The 17389-nt window shown below is 40.6% G+C and overlaps 1 protein-coding gene across 2 annotated transcripts in view; it reads right to left on the bottom strand.

The window, feature by feature from the left end:
* The window catches only part of CSMD1 (CUB and Sushi multiple domains 1), a 2926925-nt gene that overhangs the window by 422892 nt on the left and 2486644 nt on the right, over positions 1–17389 (bottom strand). The window lies entirely within an intron of this gene.

Below are 17389 nucleotides of genomic sequence, written 5' to 3'. Positions count from 1 at the left end.
TCAGAACATGTGTTAATTTTATCAGCAGGGAAGGGGCAAAGTATTCAGGTACTCTAGGCAGAAAAGATGCATTTAATCATGGCATTAAGCGGGCTTTACACGCTACAATATATATAACAATGTGCCGCGGGGTCACGTCGTAAGTGACGCACATCCGGCATCGTTAGTGATATTGTAGTGTGTGAAACCTACGTGCGATTGCGATTGAACGAAAAACCGTTGATCGCATACATGTCGTTCAATTACTAAAAATTGAACGTCCGGTTGTTCAATGTTCCCGAGGCAGCACACATCGCAGAGTGTGACACCCCGGGAACGATGAACATATCTTGCCTGCGTCCCGCCTGCAATGCAGAAGGAAGAAGGTGGGCGGGATGTTTACGGCCCGCCCCTCCGCTTCTATTGGCCGGCTGCCGTGTGACGTCGTTGTGATGCCGAATGTCCCTCCCACTACACGAAGTGGATGTTCGCCGCCCACATCGAGGTCGTATGGAAGGTAAGTACGTGTGATGGGATTTAATCGTTTGTGCGACACGGGCAACAAATTGAACATGCCACACATACGATGGGGGCATGTGCGATCGCATACGAGATCGCATGTGTAATTGCAATGTGTAAAGCAGCCTTTAGCCTTATTAATAGGGCTCCTCATCCTTTTGACTTATGATAATCTGACGTTTCCTGGCATATACATTTGTCTGTTGTCAGAGACATTTCGTAAAACAAAAAAAACCCAGAGTAATTTAGCAAATGTAAATATTGGGAAATCGGCCCACATGTATAAACACATACGTTTGATAAAGTAGAACCCCAAGTCACTCAGGTAATGTTTTTTATAAGTATTTGTGAGGTTTGGTTTTTTGTTTCTTTGTTCCAAACTTTTTATCTTTAAGGATTTATATTGTACTTTACATAGTGATTTTTATTTTTATTCTGAGGTCTTGAAAAAGGTTTAGGAGTTTCTAGGGATGGACCAAAACATTGGCCAAAAATGACACTGTGTATTCTTACTTTGTGCTGATCTTCCAGTAAAAGAATACTTCATTCACATTTCCTAAGTGCTGTGTGGTTTTCTACCTTGTTAGTCTATGTGCACATGACGTCTTTTAGATGCCATCATAGCTGCTGAGTTTTTCCAGTCAAAGAGGACTGGCATTTTACTGAATCCTCTTCACGGGTGATTTTGCCATCATTCTTGCAGTGGCTTTGCTCCTGGCATTTTTTACTCTATACTGTCAGGCGTAGAGAGCAGAAGAATGGGCATATCCCTTTTTTAACGCTTCAATATTTTTGAAACCTGATTTGTTTAAAAGAAGTAACATAAGACAGAGCATGTTTACAACAATGTTGCTGTGGGTTATGTTCATGGGATACTTTTGTGGCTCTCATGTGCACATATCCATCCCGAGCACTTAGCTTCTGGACCCTTTTCTGAATTATTGAGTGCCAACCATACATTCTTGAAATACATCTAATAATAATGATAACAACATTTATTCACTTGTATAATGCTGTTAATTACTTAGAGTTTATATCCATCTGCAACACTGTCCCCATTGGGGATCACAATCTAAGGTCCCTACCTTTATGTCTTTGTATAGTTGGAGGAAACCAATGGAAACACGGGGAGAACATACAAACTGTTTGCACATGTTGTCCTTGGTGGCATTTGAACCCAGGACTCAAGGGGTATAAGACTGCAGTGCTAACCACTGAGCCACCGTACTGCTCATATACCTGAAAGGCATTGCAAAATGCTAAACACACAATGCTTCCCTTCCCCTCCATTATAAGTTAAATGCTTATTAATAATTTGTGCAAGGGAAACAAAAAGCTTCTTAGTTTATAACAAAATACCTGAACCTGCCTAAATTGTTATGACCAGATATACTGTATAGTAATAAGGAAATATTCACATGGTGCATTCATATCGACATAAAAGAAGTGCTTTTTGCAAAGTAATGGTGAAAACAAACTTTCGATAATATGATCTAAAAGTCAAGTCACATGTTTTTTCACACGTACCACTTTTTTCTATCTAAATTCTTCAAGAGGTTTTTAAAAAAGTTAAAAAAATGTAACAAAACACAGTAGGAATGCAAAAAAAGCAGCAAAAATACATCTAAAACATGTTTTTTGTAAGCAGCTTCTTTACTGCAAAGAGAGCATGCTTCACCTGCAGAAAGAAGCAGCAAACAAGTAACGTGAACATAGCCTTTTAGAGTTATGTTCACAAAGATCTTTTTAGGCATTAATAAATGATACTTTTAAAGTAAAAACGTGTCAGAAAACACTCCTTTATTTAAAAGTATTTATAATAGTTTTCTTTTTCTGATGTGTTCTTTAAGAGGTTTTTAAACAATATGAAAGGATATTTTTTTCCTGAAGTGTTCTTTATAGAATTTTGACTTGACAGTGCTTAGCTTGGAGAAATTTCATTCAGCATTCATTTTAAGGAAGTGAAATACACTTTAGCATTTTAACTTTAAACCAGACTTTTCCAAAACCTTTTCACCAAAGAAAAAAAAAGAAAAAAAAACCTTCCATATATGAACAGACAAGTGGATTTCCTATAGAAATGAATAGGAAGTTTTTCAAGCTTTTCCAACCCTTTTGTTAAAGCATTACTCCCTCAATTTTTCTTTTTCACTGCAACAATGGGGGAGTGACACATCAAACCCCTCCTGAGGAAGTCAGATAATGATGAAACACACGTCGGGCTGCAGCCGCACAAATCTAATAGACCTTGGACTCAGGTAATTACCACATTGTCTTTATTGTGCGGACATGTTTCCCCGGTTACAGGACTACTATCTATGCTAATAGACTAATTCGACTGTAACGATACATAGATTTCCTATGTTGATTTTATTACTTAAATATATTACGGTTCTATTGAGACCTATATTTATATGTCTCTTTAGAAATCTTCATCCTATTTTGTTACTTGTAACAATCATTCTATGTGAAGATTGTAGTGGCTATTCATTACTCCCAGTGGTCCTTTATTTCCTACTTTATCTCCTATTTTTTTCTGTTGTTGCCTTTGCAGAAACCCTGTCTTTTATAATATTGACCCTAGGTATTGTAATAGTGCAAGAGAAATATTTTTCACTCTATTTATTATCTTTTTGTATTGAATAAAATATGTGTTTTAATACTTATTTCTCTGTATGAGTGGTGGTGTTTTGACCTCCATGTTTAGCATTCGCCTATTGCTACCACATGGAAGGTCTTTTTGAAATATTTAGAGATTGAATCTGCCCCGCGATCAGCGGTAATGTCACTCAGGTTATTTGCGGTCACAGCTGAGGTTTCCATGGTCCTCCATTTGTGATCGCTGGTAACCTGACCTAAGGTGACCTCAGTAAAGTTTAAAAAAAAGCCGCATGTGGTTCCACTTATTTTTAAGCACATGGCTGGGGGCTGCAGCCTGTAGCTGTATGCTTTATCTGTGCTGGGTATCATAATACAGGGGAACCATGCACCAATTTGTTTATTTTTATACCATGACAGTGAACCACAGACAGGTTCTGTGATTGCATGCAGTCAGACACTGTCACACATTCTGGGGCACATCTGACTGAAACCAATCACAGACACTAGGACTACAGGTGGATGGGGAAAGCAGTGCATATGCATGAAGGTAAATGAGCAGCCCCGGGAGAAGAATGGGTGGTCCGAAAGCAGTTACAGACAGATACTGAGTAAGTATAATGCACTTGCTCTAATCCGCTATCCCTTCTACCACCATTTTAAAGCACCAGATTCTGGTCCGGCCAGATATCTGGAATCAATTTTGGGCCTGAACCGATAGATATTTTTTTAAGTCCAGTTAGTTCCACCGATCCCAGATATCTGTGAGCTTGCCCATCATTAGTGACTATCTATCTCTCAAACTGTACATAATGCATACATTAGTTTTACGCATCTGTGTTAATATTAACTGGTTTATATATATTTCTACACCACTACAACAACCTAACTGTTTAGTTGTATACTTACAGAGCATGTCTTATTTTGTTTTATTTGGGAATGAAGTGGAATGTTAGAAAAATAAAAAATAATAAGATGTAGACATTTAGCTGTTCAAGTCAGCTTTTATACACGTGTTTTACTAGTCAATTTTACAACCGTAAACACAACATGAATACTGTGGCCTTCTGCCACATTTGGCTTATGGTATGGTTGTCTACCTAGCATTTTTTGTTATGTCCTTTTTCGACTGGGGTTGAATAATTGTGAATGAAAAAAACTGTCAAAAGTTATTTTTAGGAGTGGGAAAGAAGAATTATCATTGACACAATGCTGCAATATAAATTATTTTTTTATTTCAACATGTGCCCTTATCCCAAAATATTATGTGCAGTAGCTCACCAGGCAGTCACCTACCTCTTTTAACATTTATCCTGGCTCTTCCTTATCACTTATGGTGCCCAGTGACAAATCAAGTTGTACTCACTCTAGTGAATTTCTATAGAAGATTACCTTATTTTATTTACAGTTTTCTTTATTTGCATAGGTTTAAAGTAGTTATCCCCATTTAATGCCAAGGGAACTACTGTCAGATACTGATAGATGATAGCATTTATCTCTTTGGAGAAAAGAGGTCCACTAATCGCCATTTGCAAATACCCAGCTGTCACTGGTCGCGGATCCTATCTCCACTGATGCTGCACCAAATAGGAACACTGCATAATGTTTCACTGTAGGCACTATGCATTTTTATTAGTACTCCTTCCCATTGCCATACTGTTTTGAAGCAACTAATTCCAAAAACAATTATCTTGGTCTCATCACTCTAGACTATAGAGTCCAAGTAGTCTTAACATTTTTCAGCATGAGTCCTGGCAAATTGAAGCAAGATTTTTTCCCTCATGGATGACACCTATACATTTTTTTCCGCTGTAGTGTACGCCACATTTTATCATGGAAAACACTCATCTTGATATGTTTTTTTTCTTCTTCTTTAGCTAAGAGAAGAGAACTTGCATATTGATTTTCCTTAACACTTCTAATCAAATGATGCTCCTGTTAGGTGTTAACTTTTATTGTCACTCTTGCTACAGTATTCTCATTGAAAAGTAAAGTTTTGCTGATTTTCTTATAGCCTTCACTTTTCTTTTGTAAAAAAAATATTTAATAAGGCCTTTTGCCCTTTCTTTTCTATGTGGTACCATTGCTGACAACATAAAATAGGAAGGGGGTTTCTTTGTTAAGTAGTGCCATTTTATAGTCAACTTTCTGCTGAACACCTGTTAAATTAATAATTAGACTTACCTGTGATTGAATTCTTGTCACTTAGAATTTTATAGTTCAAACTTTATCTTTACTCCTAAGACCTCCACTGTATTCATTTTTGAAACATGGTCTTGAATAAATTTGCTAGAAAAATTACTTTTTTGTGTGTGCAATACAATACGTTGTGTTAGAAATTAATGGCCCACAAATTTTTAGAGTATTTTTTAGTTTGGCATCCCGTATAATATATATATATATATATATATATATATATATATATATATATATATATATATTTATAGTAAAGTTACACCCCAGTTCACACACTGTTCATTGGGGTACTCACTCACATGCAGTGCTTCAGAGGTAGCGACAGGAACGCTTTTCATTTAAAAGACAGCAGGTATATTACTCCTTCATAAACTGCTCCAGCAGCACAGAAGTTCCCATCTCCTGCTACAGACTCTCTTGGTCTAGAGCAGAGGTTCCCAACTCCAGTCCTCAAGGCACACCAACAATGCATGTTTTCAGGATTGCTTTAGCATTGCATGGGTGTTGGATTCAGCACCTTTGCAGGTGATTAAATTATCACCTGTGCAAAAAGGAAATCCTGAAAACATGCACTGTTGGTGTGCCTTGAGGACTGGAGTTGGGAACCTCTGGTCTAGAGCACCTCACACACAGGCTGCTCTAGACAAACTCTGCCTCCTGGCAGTCTCTCAGGAAAGGCTGACTTCCCTCAGCTGTTTTCCTTCCAGAGGCTCCCTCCTCTTTGAGATTAGCAACCTCTCTGTCTCAGAGGCTGCTTCTCCTGCAGTGTTGCATTCCACACTTCTCACAGACTCCACACAGTCTACCATGTGGCCTGTCAGCCACATGTCAAGCACACCCATGGGCAGAGTATGTAGGTAGCCAGACCAAATGAACTATGATAAAACAAGTGACACTAAAAGTACCATGACCTTCAGGTTACACTACTTCTGTGGTACATACCAGAAATTAGTAATGTAGCCGGTTCGCCACCTCACATATATATATATATATATATATATATATATATATATATACTATATAGTTTCCACTACCACAAAGTTTTTAAAATGCAATTTTAGTAATGGTTTAAGTGCAGGCTTATTCATAATTTGCAGCAATTACTGTTCATTAAAAGATCAAGTCAACTGACTCAGAAGATCTCATTGCATGGGCTCTTTACTCTATACATTGATCTAATTTATATAACTCATTTCATACAACATCATAAATGACCTTTAAAGAGTTGACTGATATTAATAATTCTCTGCTTTTTAAATGTTACCATGATTAGCCTTGCATATCTTTGCTCTCTAATAATTGCTTTGGTATTCTAATTTTCCTTGTTATAAATCAATAAAACTATATTCCAAGAAATGTTCAATAAATACAAGCAACAAGCCAATTTTACATACATACATACAATAGTACAACAATGTTTATATTACAGACATTCAAAGTTTGTATTATTGAAATTTTACTTTTAATACTTTAAATTTTATTTTTTTCAATTTTACGCTATGTACCAGTCACAATGCCAGAAGCAGGCTTTCCTTGCTATGTAAGAATACTATCTTTAAGCACAAGTGAAAATGCAAACACAAGATAAAGGCAATCTGATTGAAAATCTCCTCTCATATAACAAATTGATGTATTACGTTATTCTTTCATTTACACCTTAACCATTGAAAACATATTTGGAAAAAAAAATCAAAAAACAACCACAAAAGGTGTGGTTTAAGAAGGCTTAGGAGATAGTTTGAATTAATAAAAAAATGTTTAAATTAGTTATTTTTACACTAGTGTGAAAGCTTTCTATATTAAAAGATTACTAATTAATATGATGTCTTTGTTTTCAATTGCTACACAACAAACCCTATGGGAACCACATTCATAGAATATACCACAACAATCGTGAACAATGCCATCAACACACTGAGTTTGGTGGGGGCCTCCATCCCACCTTAGTAACAACAACTTCCCCTTACATGCATATAGAATATACAGTACTAGTGATTACAGAGATAGGAAAATAATAACACCTATATGCAATAAAAGTCATCTGTTAGGTGGCCTAACTAGAAAAATCTTGAACCTATTACAAAGTTTTAAAATATTGTAACAACATTTACATTTTACTGCGCTTTTGAATTTATTTTATTTAAAGGGATTGTCTAGCTCCTTAACTTGTTTTCATCATAAGATTAAAATACTATATAAAAAAGCCAACAAACATCTCACTGATGCCTCACTACTTCTATGCTAATGTTTCCCAGGTCCTTGGCTGGTCTTGCTATCCTGGCTAGTGATGGGCGAACCAGAGCTGTAAAGTTCGGGGTCCGTACTGAACACATAGTGTTCGTGCACACAGTCCCGAACACGAGTTTTCCTGGGAAACCCGTGTTACAGTTTGGGTCCAGGGGCTGTAAAAAAAGCACATTTTTAAAAAAAAATCAGGATTACACCTACCGGTCCCGGAACGCATCCTGCAGACCCACCAAGCCCCTGTCTCCCAGCCGCTCCTGCTTCCAGGTCCGATCATTAACTTCTGGCGATATTCGCTGCACTGCTCGGGACTCAGCAGTCTTTGGCTTTTTTCGACCGTGTTCACTGTGATGTCAGGGTTCACATCCAGCCAGGGCTTAGCTATGGACTCAATTGAACTTTGACTATCACTGTCAGCCTGCTTCTCTCTCTGTATAGATGCTTGCCTGTACAGAGTGATGAAGCAGAGCTGACATTGCTGTCCCTGCTTCTCGCTCTGTAAAGATGATTGTTTATACAGAGCGATGAAGCAGAGCTGACGTTGATCTCCCTGCTTCTCGCTCTGTATAGACACTTGTCTGTACAGAACGATGAAGCAGAGCTGACATTGCTCCCCAGGCTTCTCGCTCTGTATAGACGCTTGTCTGTACAGAGCGAAGGAGCAGAGCTGACATTGCTCTCCCTGTGGACTTCTTAAAATAAGGATTTTTTTATAATAAAGTTGGAGTCTCTAAATTTGTTTTTGTTTTATTTCTAATAAAACAATTTTTTATGTGTTGTATTTTTTTTTACTGTTTACTAAAAATTCATGATGGCCATGTTTAATTTGGTGTGACACCATGAATTTCAGGCTTAGTACTAGCTGATATTACAAAGCTGTCCTTAACCACTTTATTACCCAGTGTGCTATCGCCATCAGGGCTGCTGGATGAGCCGGGTAAAGTGCCAGAAAATAGTGCTTTTATGAATGTGCCATTTTCTGTGGCAGCTGGGGGCCTCAATTTGCATTGGAAGGAAGCCCAGACAGCTTGGGCCACCCTGCGCTGAGGCTTCCAACTCCCTACTGCCTGGTTTTACCTGGCTGGCCATCAAAATATGGCAGGAGCCCACACCATTTTTTTTTACAATTGTTTTAAATAATTAAAAAAAATATTGGGTTTCTCTGAATTTTGATTGCCAGCCAAGGTAAAGCCAGGCAGCAGGGAGTGGCAGCCCATAGCTGTCCACTTTATCGGTGCTGAAAATAAAAAATGCTGCATAGCGCTATGTCATTTTTTAATGATTTTTTTTTTACAGTGCTGTGATGTCGGGCAATCACAGCATCTATACAGAGTGAGAAGCAGGGAGAGCAATATCAGCTCTGCGTCATCGCTCTGTACAGACAAGCATCTATACAGAGCGATAAGTAGGGAGATCAATGCCAGCTCTGCTTCATCGTTCTGTACAGACAAACATCTATACAGAGCAAGATGCAGGGAGAGCAATGTCAGCACTGCTTCATCGCTCTGTACAGACAAGCGTCTCTACAGAGCAAGAAGCAGGATGACTGTGAGGGTATGTGCGCACGTTGCTTTTTACCTGCTTTTTACCTGCTTTTTTGCTGCTTTTTCTTCTGCGCTGTTTAATGCCAAAATGGATGTGGTCTTCTATTCAAGTAAAGTCTATGGGAATTTGGGTTTCTTGTTCACACTATGTTGTTCAAAATGCTGCCTTTTTGTGGCAGAACTTTGGTCAAAAACTCAGCTTTGCAGTGCAAAACCCAAATGGGAAAAACAATTGACATGTTGCTTCTTTGAAAAGCTGAGTTTTTGACCAAAGTTCTGCCACAAAAAGGCAGCATTTTGAACAACATAGTGTGAACAAGAAACCCAAATTCCCATAGACTTTGCTTGAATAGAAGAACACATCCATTTTGGCATTAAACAGCGCAGAAGAAAAAGCAGCAAAAAAGCAGGTAAAAAGCAGGTAAAAAGCAACGTGCGCACATACCCTGACAGTCAAAGTTCAATTGAGTCCATGGCCATGGACTCGGGTGAGTCCTGATGTCACTGCAAACACGGCCGAAAAAAGCCGAAGACTGCTAAGTGAGGAGTAGTGCAGTGAATACCACCAGAAGTTAATGATCAGACCCGGAAGCAGAAGTGGCTGGGAGACAGTGGCAGAACAGATCTGCAGGACGCATCACGGGACCGGTAAGTGTAATGTTTATTATTAACTATATTCTTTATTTTACAGGCCCCCGTCCCATCCCATAATTGTAAAGTCCAAGTTCGGCATTTGGACACAAGATCGTGTTTACTCCGACCCAAACTCAAACTTTACAAAAAGTTCAGGCAAGGCTCCCAATCCCACATATCGGGGGGGATTCGTCCATCACTAATCCTGGCCTGTAGTGATACCATTTCAAAAAGGACATGTGACCATGGACAGATGGAAGGATGAACTAAATAGGAGATAGATACAGTTGAAACCAGAAGTTTACATACACTACCTAAAAGACACCTATGCATGTTTTTCTCGCTATCTGACATGAAATCAGAATAAACCTTTCCTGTTTCAGGACAATTAGAATTATTAAAAGTATTTATATTTGCCAAATGCCAGAATAATGAGAGAGAGAATATTTTAAGGCATTATGTGGTTAGGTGAGATAAAAATAGAACGTTTTGGTTTCATCTCCACTAACCATGTTTGGAGGAAGAAGACGGATGAGTACAACCCCAAGCAAACTGCCCTGACCACATGATTAGAGATGAGCGATGTTCGAGGTTCGAGGTTCGCCAATTTCATGTTCGAGTGATTTTGGGGGTGCTCGAGATCAAACTCAAACTTGAGCTTTTTGCTAAAAGCTCAAAAGATCGAGTTACGTTCGAGAACGGTTCGATCACCAAAAGCAGGGCTTTTTACAGCTACAGGGTGCAGGGAGCCAGCACTGGCAGCCTGCGGTAAGCTGGTAACAAATGTAAATATCAGGTATCCCAGCAAAGTGCTTTGGTTAGTAACTCAATATTTACCCTGGTTACGTGTGCAGGGAGCCGACACTTCCCCGCTCGGCTCCGCCCCTCCTGCACTCAGCATGTACACACACACACACTCACACTCACCTGTCCCCAGCCATGCAGTCCCCGGCACTGACGTCCTCAGCGCCACATGGCCCCGCTAGGCTCCACCCACTTTGCACTCTGCCGCCTGCGCACATGGCCCCGCTAGGCTCCACCCACCTCGCACTCCGCACACATTACCCCACTTGGCTCCACCCACCTCGCACTCCACACACATTACCCCGCTTGGCTCCACCCACCTCTCACTCCGCACAAATTACCCTGCTGGGCTTACCTGCGGTGATGAAGTCCCGCCCTTCTGACCTCAGCGCTGTCACTGTCTTCCATGGCCGCCGCTTGTCACATCTCCTCCTCTCACCGCAGATCCGAGACTGTGACTAGCGGTGACGTCAAAGGCTCCCGCGATACTTGGCTGTGAAGGCGGCCGTTATTGCAGTCAGTGACAGCTCTGCTATCAGCAGTGGAGGATATCGCCACCGCAGGTAATGTACCTTGCTCCTGAATGCAGCACTTGTCATGCCCTGCAGTGACCTGGGCTGACCTATTGATGTTAGCTCAGGTCGCTGCATTGCTCTCCCAGCCAATGGGGAACATTTTGTTCTTCATTGACTGGGACAGTGACTATGGTATGGATCGTCATGGGAACCCATTGGATAACAGCAGACCTGGATTTGTTTTTCTTTCTAATAAATTGGTGAAAGAGGGAATGTCGTGAGTGTTTTTTCAAATAAAAATGTGTTTGTCGTCTATTTTTTTTTTATTACTGACTGGGTTAGTGATGTCGGGTATCTGGTAGATGCCTGACCTCACGAACCCCAGGGCTTGATGCCCGATGACATTAAACATCTGGTATTAATCCCATATATTACCCCGTTTGCCACCGCATCAGGGCACGGGATGAGCTGGGGCGAAGCACCAGGATTGGCGCATCTAATGGATGCGCCACTTCTGGGGCGGCTGCAGCCTGCTATTTTTAGGCTGGGTAGAGTCTAATAACCATGGACCTCCCTAGTCTGAGAATATCAGACCCTAGCTGTCCGCTTTACCTTGGCTGGTGATCCAATTTTGGGGGGGACCCCCACGTGTTTTTTTTTAATTATTTATTTAATTTAAAATAACAGTGTGGGGTGCCCTCAGTTTTGGATTACCAGCCAAGGTGAAGCTGCCAGCTGTGGTCTGCAGGCTGCAGCCATCTGCTTTACCTTAGCTGGCTATCAAAAATAGGGGGAACCCTACGTCATTTTTTTTTAAAATTTATTTATTTTTTAGCCTAAATACAAGGATAAGCACCCCTTAGTGCCACATGAAAGGCACCAAAGGGTGCAAAATATCAAACTGCAGGAGAGTGGGACATGATGTGTCTTTCTGCCGTTATAATGACAGAAAAGACTGATATGAAGTGTACAAGCACAAGAAAATCACCAGAGCGCTCTACGCTGTGAAAAGCAATAGAAAATGGCACTGGAGAGAACATGTGACCGTCTCATGTAGGTTGAAGCTATGGATCCTGGGTAAATTTATGTATTTTCCCTCCAGTTTTTTTGCAATAGGCAAAAAAAACTGAAGTCACACGGATGACAAACAGATGACATACGGACCGTATACGGAACGGAAAGGGATGCTACACGGATGCACCCGTGAAAAAAATGGACCGTTTTTTGCGGACCGCAAAAAAGGATCGGTCGTGTGAATGTAGCCTTAGTCTGATCTGCCATTTATAAACAGCAGGCAGAAATAAGTGACTAGCGCCCCCCAGCGTCAGAAAATCTCCGGGATTTCAGGGGGCAGCTGAGACCCTGGAGATCATGATTCAGGCCATTTTTTCCGGTCCCCGCTTATGTGATCACCGGTATACACCGTATACCGATGATCACGTTACAGTAAATGACAGCGCTGGTAAAAAATTATTTATCTCCCATCTGGCATGAACAAACATGTCAGATGGGAGATAAATCTCCTCCCCGGTCCCCCGGTGTCGCCAAACCCCCCCCCCCCCCCGACCCACTCCCGGAAATCCAAGATGGCCACGCACACAGCAGCCCGCCGGCCGCATTCACCCTACTCCTCTGATTTCTGTCACATGTGCCATGACACATGCGACAGAAAACTCCTCCCCAGGCCCTGCCAGGTCACCCCCTATACCCTCACCAGTGTTACCCAGTGTCCCCTGGTATCTGTGCAGCGTTGATCCCCCGCGGCCCCCTCCTTTACAATAGATGCTGCCGCATGCACAGAGCAGCTGTCAGCTCAGCTTCCTGTGTTCAGACACAGTCAGTGGTGGTAACCATGCATCTGTAAGCTCCTGCAATGCCCTGTTCATGAGGTAAGAAATGTAAGAAACATAGTTAATCTGGAGCGCTACACTACATTTCCAAATGCAGGTATTTGATTTTATAGTTGCCCTGCTGAACGACTACCAAACATGAGAGTCCGTTATACGCCACAAGAAAACATGTCTAAATAGCAAATATATACTAAGTGGAATAGCAATAATATCAGCAAATACCAATCTTTGGAAATATAGAATAGTTCTCCTGATTAGGCATGCTCTTACCTCATGAGCAGGGCATTGCAGCTTTGGTAGCAACACTTACGACATGGACTTTACTGCTGTGGACCCGGGGAGAGTAAGTGCAGATTCATTGCACCCACACTCCTGACATCGAGGGTCTGCACTCCTAGATACATTCCCTGAGCGTGTCCCCCCCATATTCTAGATGGTCCAAAGTCATCATGGGACCCCCTTATTTTTTCTTCCTTACAATAAATTAGTGAAAGAGGGAATGTTTTGGGGAGTGTTTTTTGAAATACATTTTTTTTGTCTATTTGTTTTTTTAGTACTGACAGTTTGTGATGTCGGGTATCTGATAGACGCATAACACCACAAACTGCTGGGCTTGATGTCAGGTCACCTTACAGCTAGTATCAACCCCATTTATTACCACGTTTGCCACTACACCAGGGCACGGGATGAGCTGGGGGGAAGTGCCAGGATTGGCACATCTAGTGGATGCGCCACTTCTGGGGCGCCTCCGGCCTTCTATTTTTAGGCTGTGAAGTGCCAATAACTATGGACCTTCCCACCCTGAGAATACTAGTCCACAGCTGTCCGCTTTACCTTGGCTGGTGATCCAATTTGGGGGGACCCTACTTTTTTTTGTAGTTATTCTTTATAAAATAATTACAAAAAAGAGCCTGGGGTGACCTCCACATTGGATCCCCAACCAAGGTAAAGCTGGCAGCTGTGGTTTTCAGGCTACAGCCGACTGCTTTACCCTAGCTGGCTATCAAAAATGGGGGGACCCCACATAATTTTTTTTTAACTATTTTTTTAAATAAAAAAAATTAATGGGCTTCCCTGTATTTTGATTGCTAGCCAAGGTAACGCCAGGCAGATGGGGGTGGCAACCCGTAGCTGTCTGCTTTAACTGCGCTCAGAATCAAAAATACCGCGGGGTGCTACGTCATTTTTTTAATGATTTATTTTTATAGCACTGTCATGTCAGACAATCAAAATACAGGGAAGCCCATTTTTTTTTAGTTATTTAAATAAATAATGAAAAAAAAATATGGGCTCCTGCTGCATTTTTTGTATTGCTAGATAAGGGTAATCCAAGCAGCTACTGGCTGCTAACCCACACTGCTTTGTGTTACCTTCACTGTCAATGGAAAATTAAGGAAAGCATTTTTTATTTTTTTCCCCAAAAAACTAAAAAAAAAAAATGACGTGAGCTTCGCCATATTTTTGTATGCTAACCAGGTACAGCAGGCAGGTACGGCTGCCCTCAACCCCCAACTGCCTATTTGTACCCGGCTGGGAACTAAAAATATAGGGAAGCCCTTTTTTTAATTATTTCATGAATTTCATGAAATAATTAAAAAAAAAAAACAACGAAGTGGGCTTTTCCCCATTTTTCTGTCCAGCCGGGTACAACTAGGCAGCTGGGGATTGGAATCCGCAGCACAGGTTAGCCCGAGGTTTCTGGGCGCCTCTGCTGTGAATTCCAGTCCGCAGCCACCCCAGAAAATGGCGCGTTCACAGAAGCGCCATCATCTGCTGCTGTATCCAACTCTTCCAGCTGCCCTGGTGACGGGTGGCTTGCTGGGTAATTATAAGCCAGAGATTCTTAATGTCAGGCACGTTTGACCCGGCCATTAAGAATCTCCAATAAAGGGTTAAAAAAATGACACCACACAGGGAAAAATACTTTAATAGAAATAAATACACAGACACATTAGAGACTCCATGTTTATTACTCCCTGTCAGCCCTCCACGATCCATGGTCTTCTGTCTTCTTTTTCCTTCAACCCATGCAGCTCTGCTACATCAGGCTTCACTGCATGGGAGAAAGACGCTGCTGCCCCCTGCAGAAATCACTCAGTGAGAGTGACCACAGGCTGCCGGCTGTTAGCGGTGACTTCACCGCTCACAGCCGGGTTGCCATAGCAATGGTGCTCCGATCACGTGATTCCCGATGCCGCTATTCACTGGCTGTGACAGCCAGTCCTTGCATGTGGGCTGACTCTGTAAAGAGTGCCCCATGCAGGAACAGGGAGTCGTCCGTGTGCCGGAGCATGTCGCCGGTACACGGAGATAAACAAACGATCACCGCGTACTGGAGAGATGCACTGACAGGACCTAGGACAGGACATGTCAAAGTCATGTGACCAGTCTGTAGCAAATGAGATAATAGACACGTGACTGGTCTCATGGCTATTTTGACGTCACGATAGGTCCTGTCATCACTGCTGGCTATCGGGAGGACGCAGCGATTACCGATGGAAAAGCGGTGGGAGCCAGAGTGCAGGACACGTCGCGGGCACCGGTAAGTGTCATGGCAATGTTTATTAACTGTATGTGTAGATTTATAATGTGTTTTATGTGTTTGTGATTGCCTCCCATTGTTTTCAATGGGGTTCGAGAGGTTCTTCGAACGGCTCATCGAATGGCTCATCGAACGGGGCACCGTTCAATGAACCAAACCAATCTCGAACTTTAGGGGGGTGACTCATCTTTACGCATGATCTTTTCCAATTCATACTTTGCATCACGCCAATGGTCATTGTCAAATTTCAATCCATGGTGATCTAGTGTGTTACTAATGATAATCTTTGAGACCGTGGTAACAGCTCTCTTCAGGTCATTGACCAGGTCATCTTTTGTATTTCTGGCCTGATTCCTGACCTTTCTCAGAATCCTCCTTACCCCATGAGGTGAGATCTTGCATGGAGTCCCACACAAAAAAAATTTGACTGTCATCTTGTGTTTCTTCAATTTTCTAATAATTGTGTCAACAGTTGCTGCTTGCCAATCCCAGCCTTGTGCAGTTCTACAATTATGTCACTGGTGTCCTTAGACTGCTCTTTGGTCTTGACCATGGAAGAGAGGTTGGAGTGTGAATGAGTGTAGACACGTGTCTTTTAAATAGGTAAAGAGTTTAAATAGGTGCAATTAATAAAGGTAATGAATGCAGAGTCGGAGGGCTTCTTATAGAAAAAATAACAGGTCTGTGAGAGCTAGAATTCTTGCTAATTGATAGGTGATAAAATAGTTATTTAATGCAATAAAAAGCAAAGTAATTATTTAAAATCATACAAAGTGATTTTCTGGAGTTTTTAAATTCTGTCTGTCACATTTGAAGTGTATCTATGACATATTTTATTCTCAACATTATTCCCTAAATAATTCAAATATTTCCCTGACCACATAACAGTTTTCTTTTTTGCCTCCATCTACTTTAAATGAGCTTTAGTTCACAGAAAATGGCAGCGACTCTGGATTGTGTTATGGCTACTTCTCTGAATTTGTTCATGGAAGATTATTTATGGAAATATTCCTGTGCCCTTGCAGTAATGTGCCTGACTGAATTATGCCTGCTTTTAATGCATTGCTGCCTGTGGGCCTGTAGATCCCAAACATCCAATATTTACTGTTGGCCTTGTTTTTTGTACATATGAATTACTCCAAAATCGCTAAATAATTTGATGATATTATGAACCTTAGATAATATATTAATAAACGTTTTTGCAATTTTACTGTTAGTAGTCACCAAGATCCTGGGTATATTAAATTTCTAGATTTTTGCTAAAAAAAAAATCTTCATTGATATATATTTAAAAATAACAATACTATAAAAACAAAAGTTACTCAAAAAGGAGGGACATGACATAATCCAGGCAAATATAGAAATCTTCTATTTAGATTGGTGGTCTAAAGACAGCAACATTTACATGAATTTACATAATGTAATTGATTATATTAAAATGCATAGTGAAAATCTTAATATCAAACAATTGATATTAATAACGTAACATTTTAGAGTCAAGCTGCACCTCACATAAATATAATTCAAAAGATACTCAGAGTTTTAATACATTTTAATGAGTTGTCAAATATTCAGTATCTTAATATGATAGCATAGTCAGCATTTTGTTGTGTAATCATTGTTATTTTAAAGCTAATTTGTAATAAGGATTTATATTTGTGCTTTAAATTTTACTTTCAGGGACATTTTTAATAAATTCTTCAACAGAAGAATCAGTTGTCAATAGATTAAAGAACCACTAACCATATTTGCTTCTGACACTCTGCCTCTTCGACATGCTCTTTTTATACAGAGTATTGTGACTCAGTTTTCAAATTGACACTACAGCACACCTATCTTTCACTAGTACTACTTACTTTTTCTGCTACCATCAATTTACTGATGAGTTAGTTTCTTTACAAATGAAATGGAAAATTGTCTAACTTTAAGCTTCTGTTATGTCTTTCATATTATGTTGTGAATAAA

The sequence above is a fragment of the Anomaloglossus baeobatrachus genome, chromosome 3 (assembly GCF_048569485.1).
Source record: "Anomaloglossus baeobatrachus isolate aAnoBae1 chromosome 3, aAnoBae1.hap1, whole genome shotgun sequence".
Taxonomy (NCBI): domain Eukaryota; kingdom Metazoa; phylum Chordata; class Amphibia; order Anura; family Aromobatidae; genus Anomaloglossus; species Anomaloglossus baeobatrachus.
Note: the sequence above shows the minus strand (reverse complement) of the source record. Positions and strands in the feature narration are given on the sequence as shown.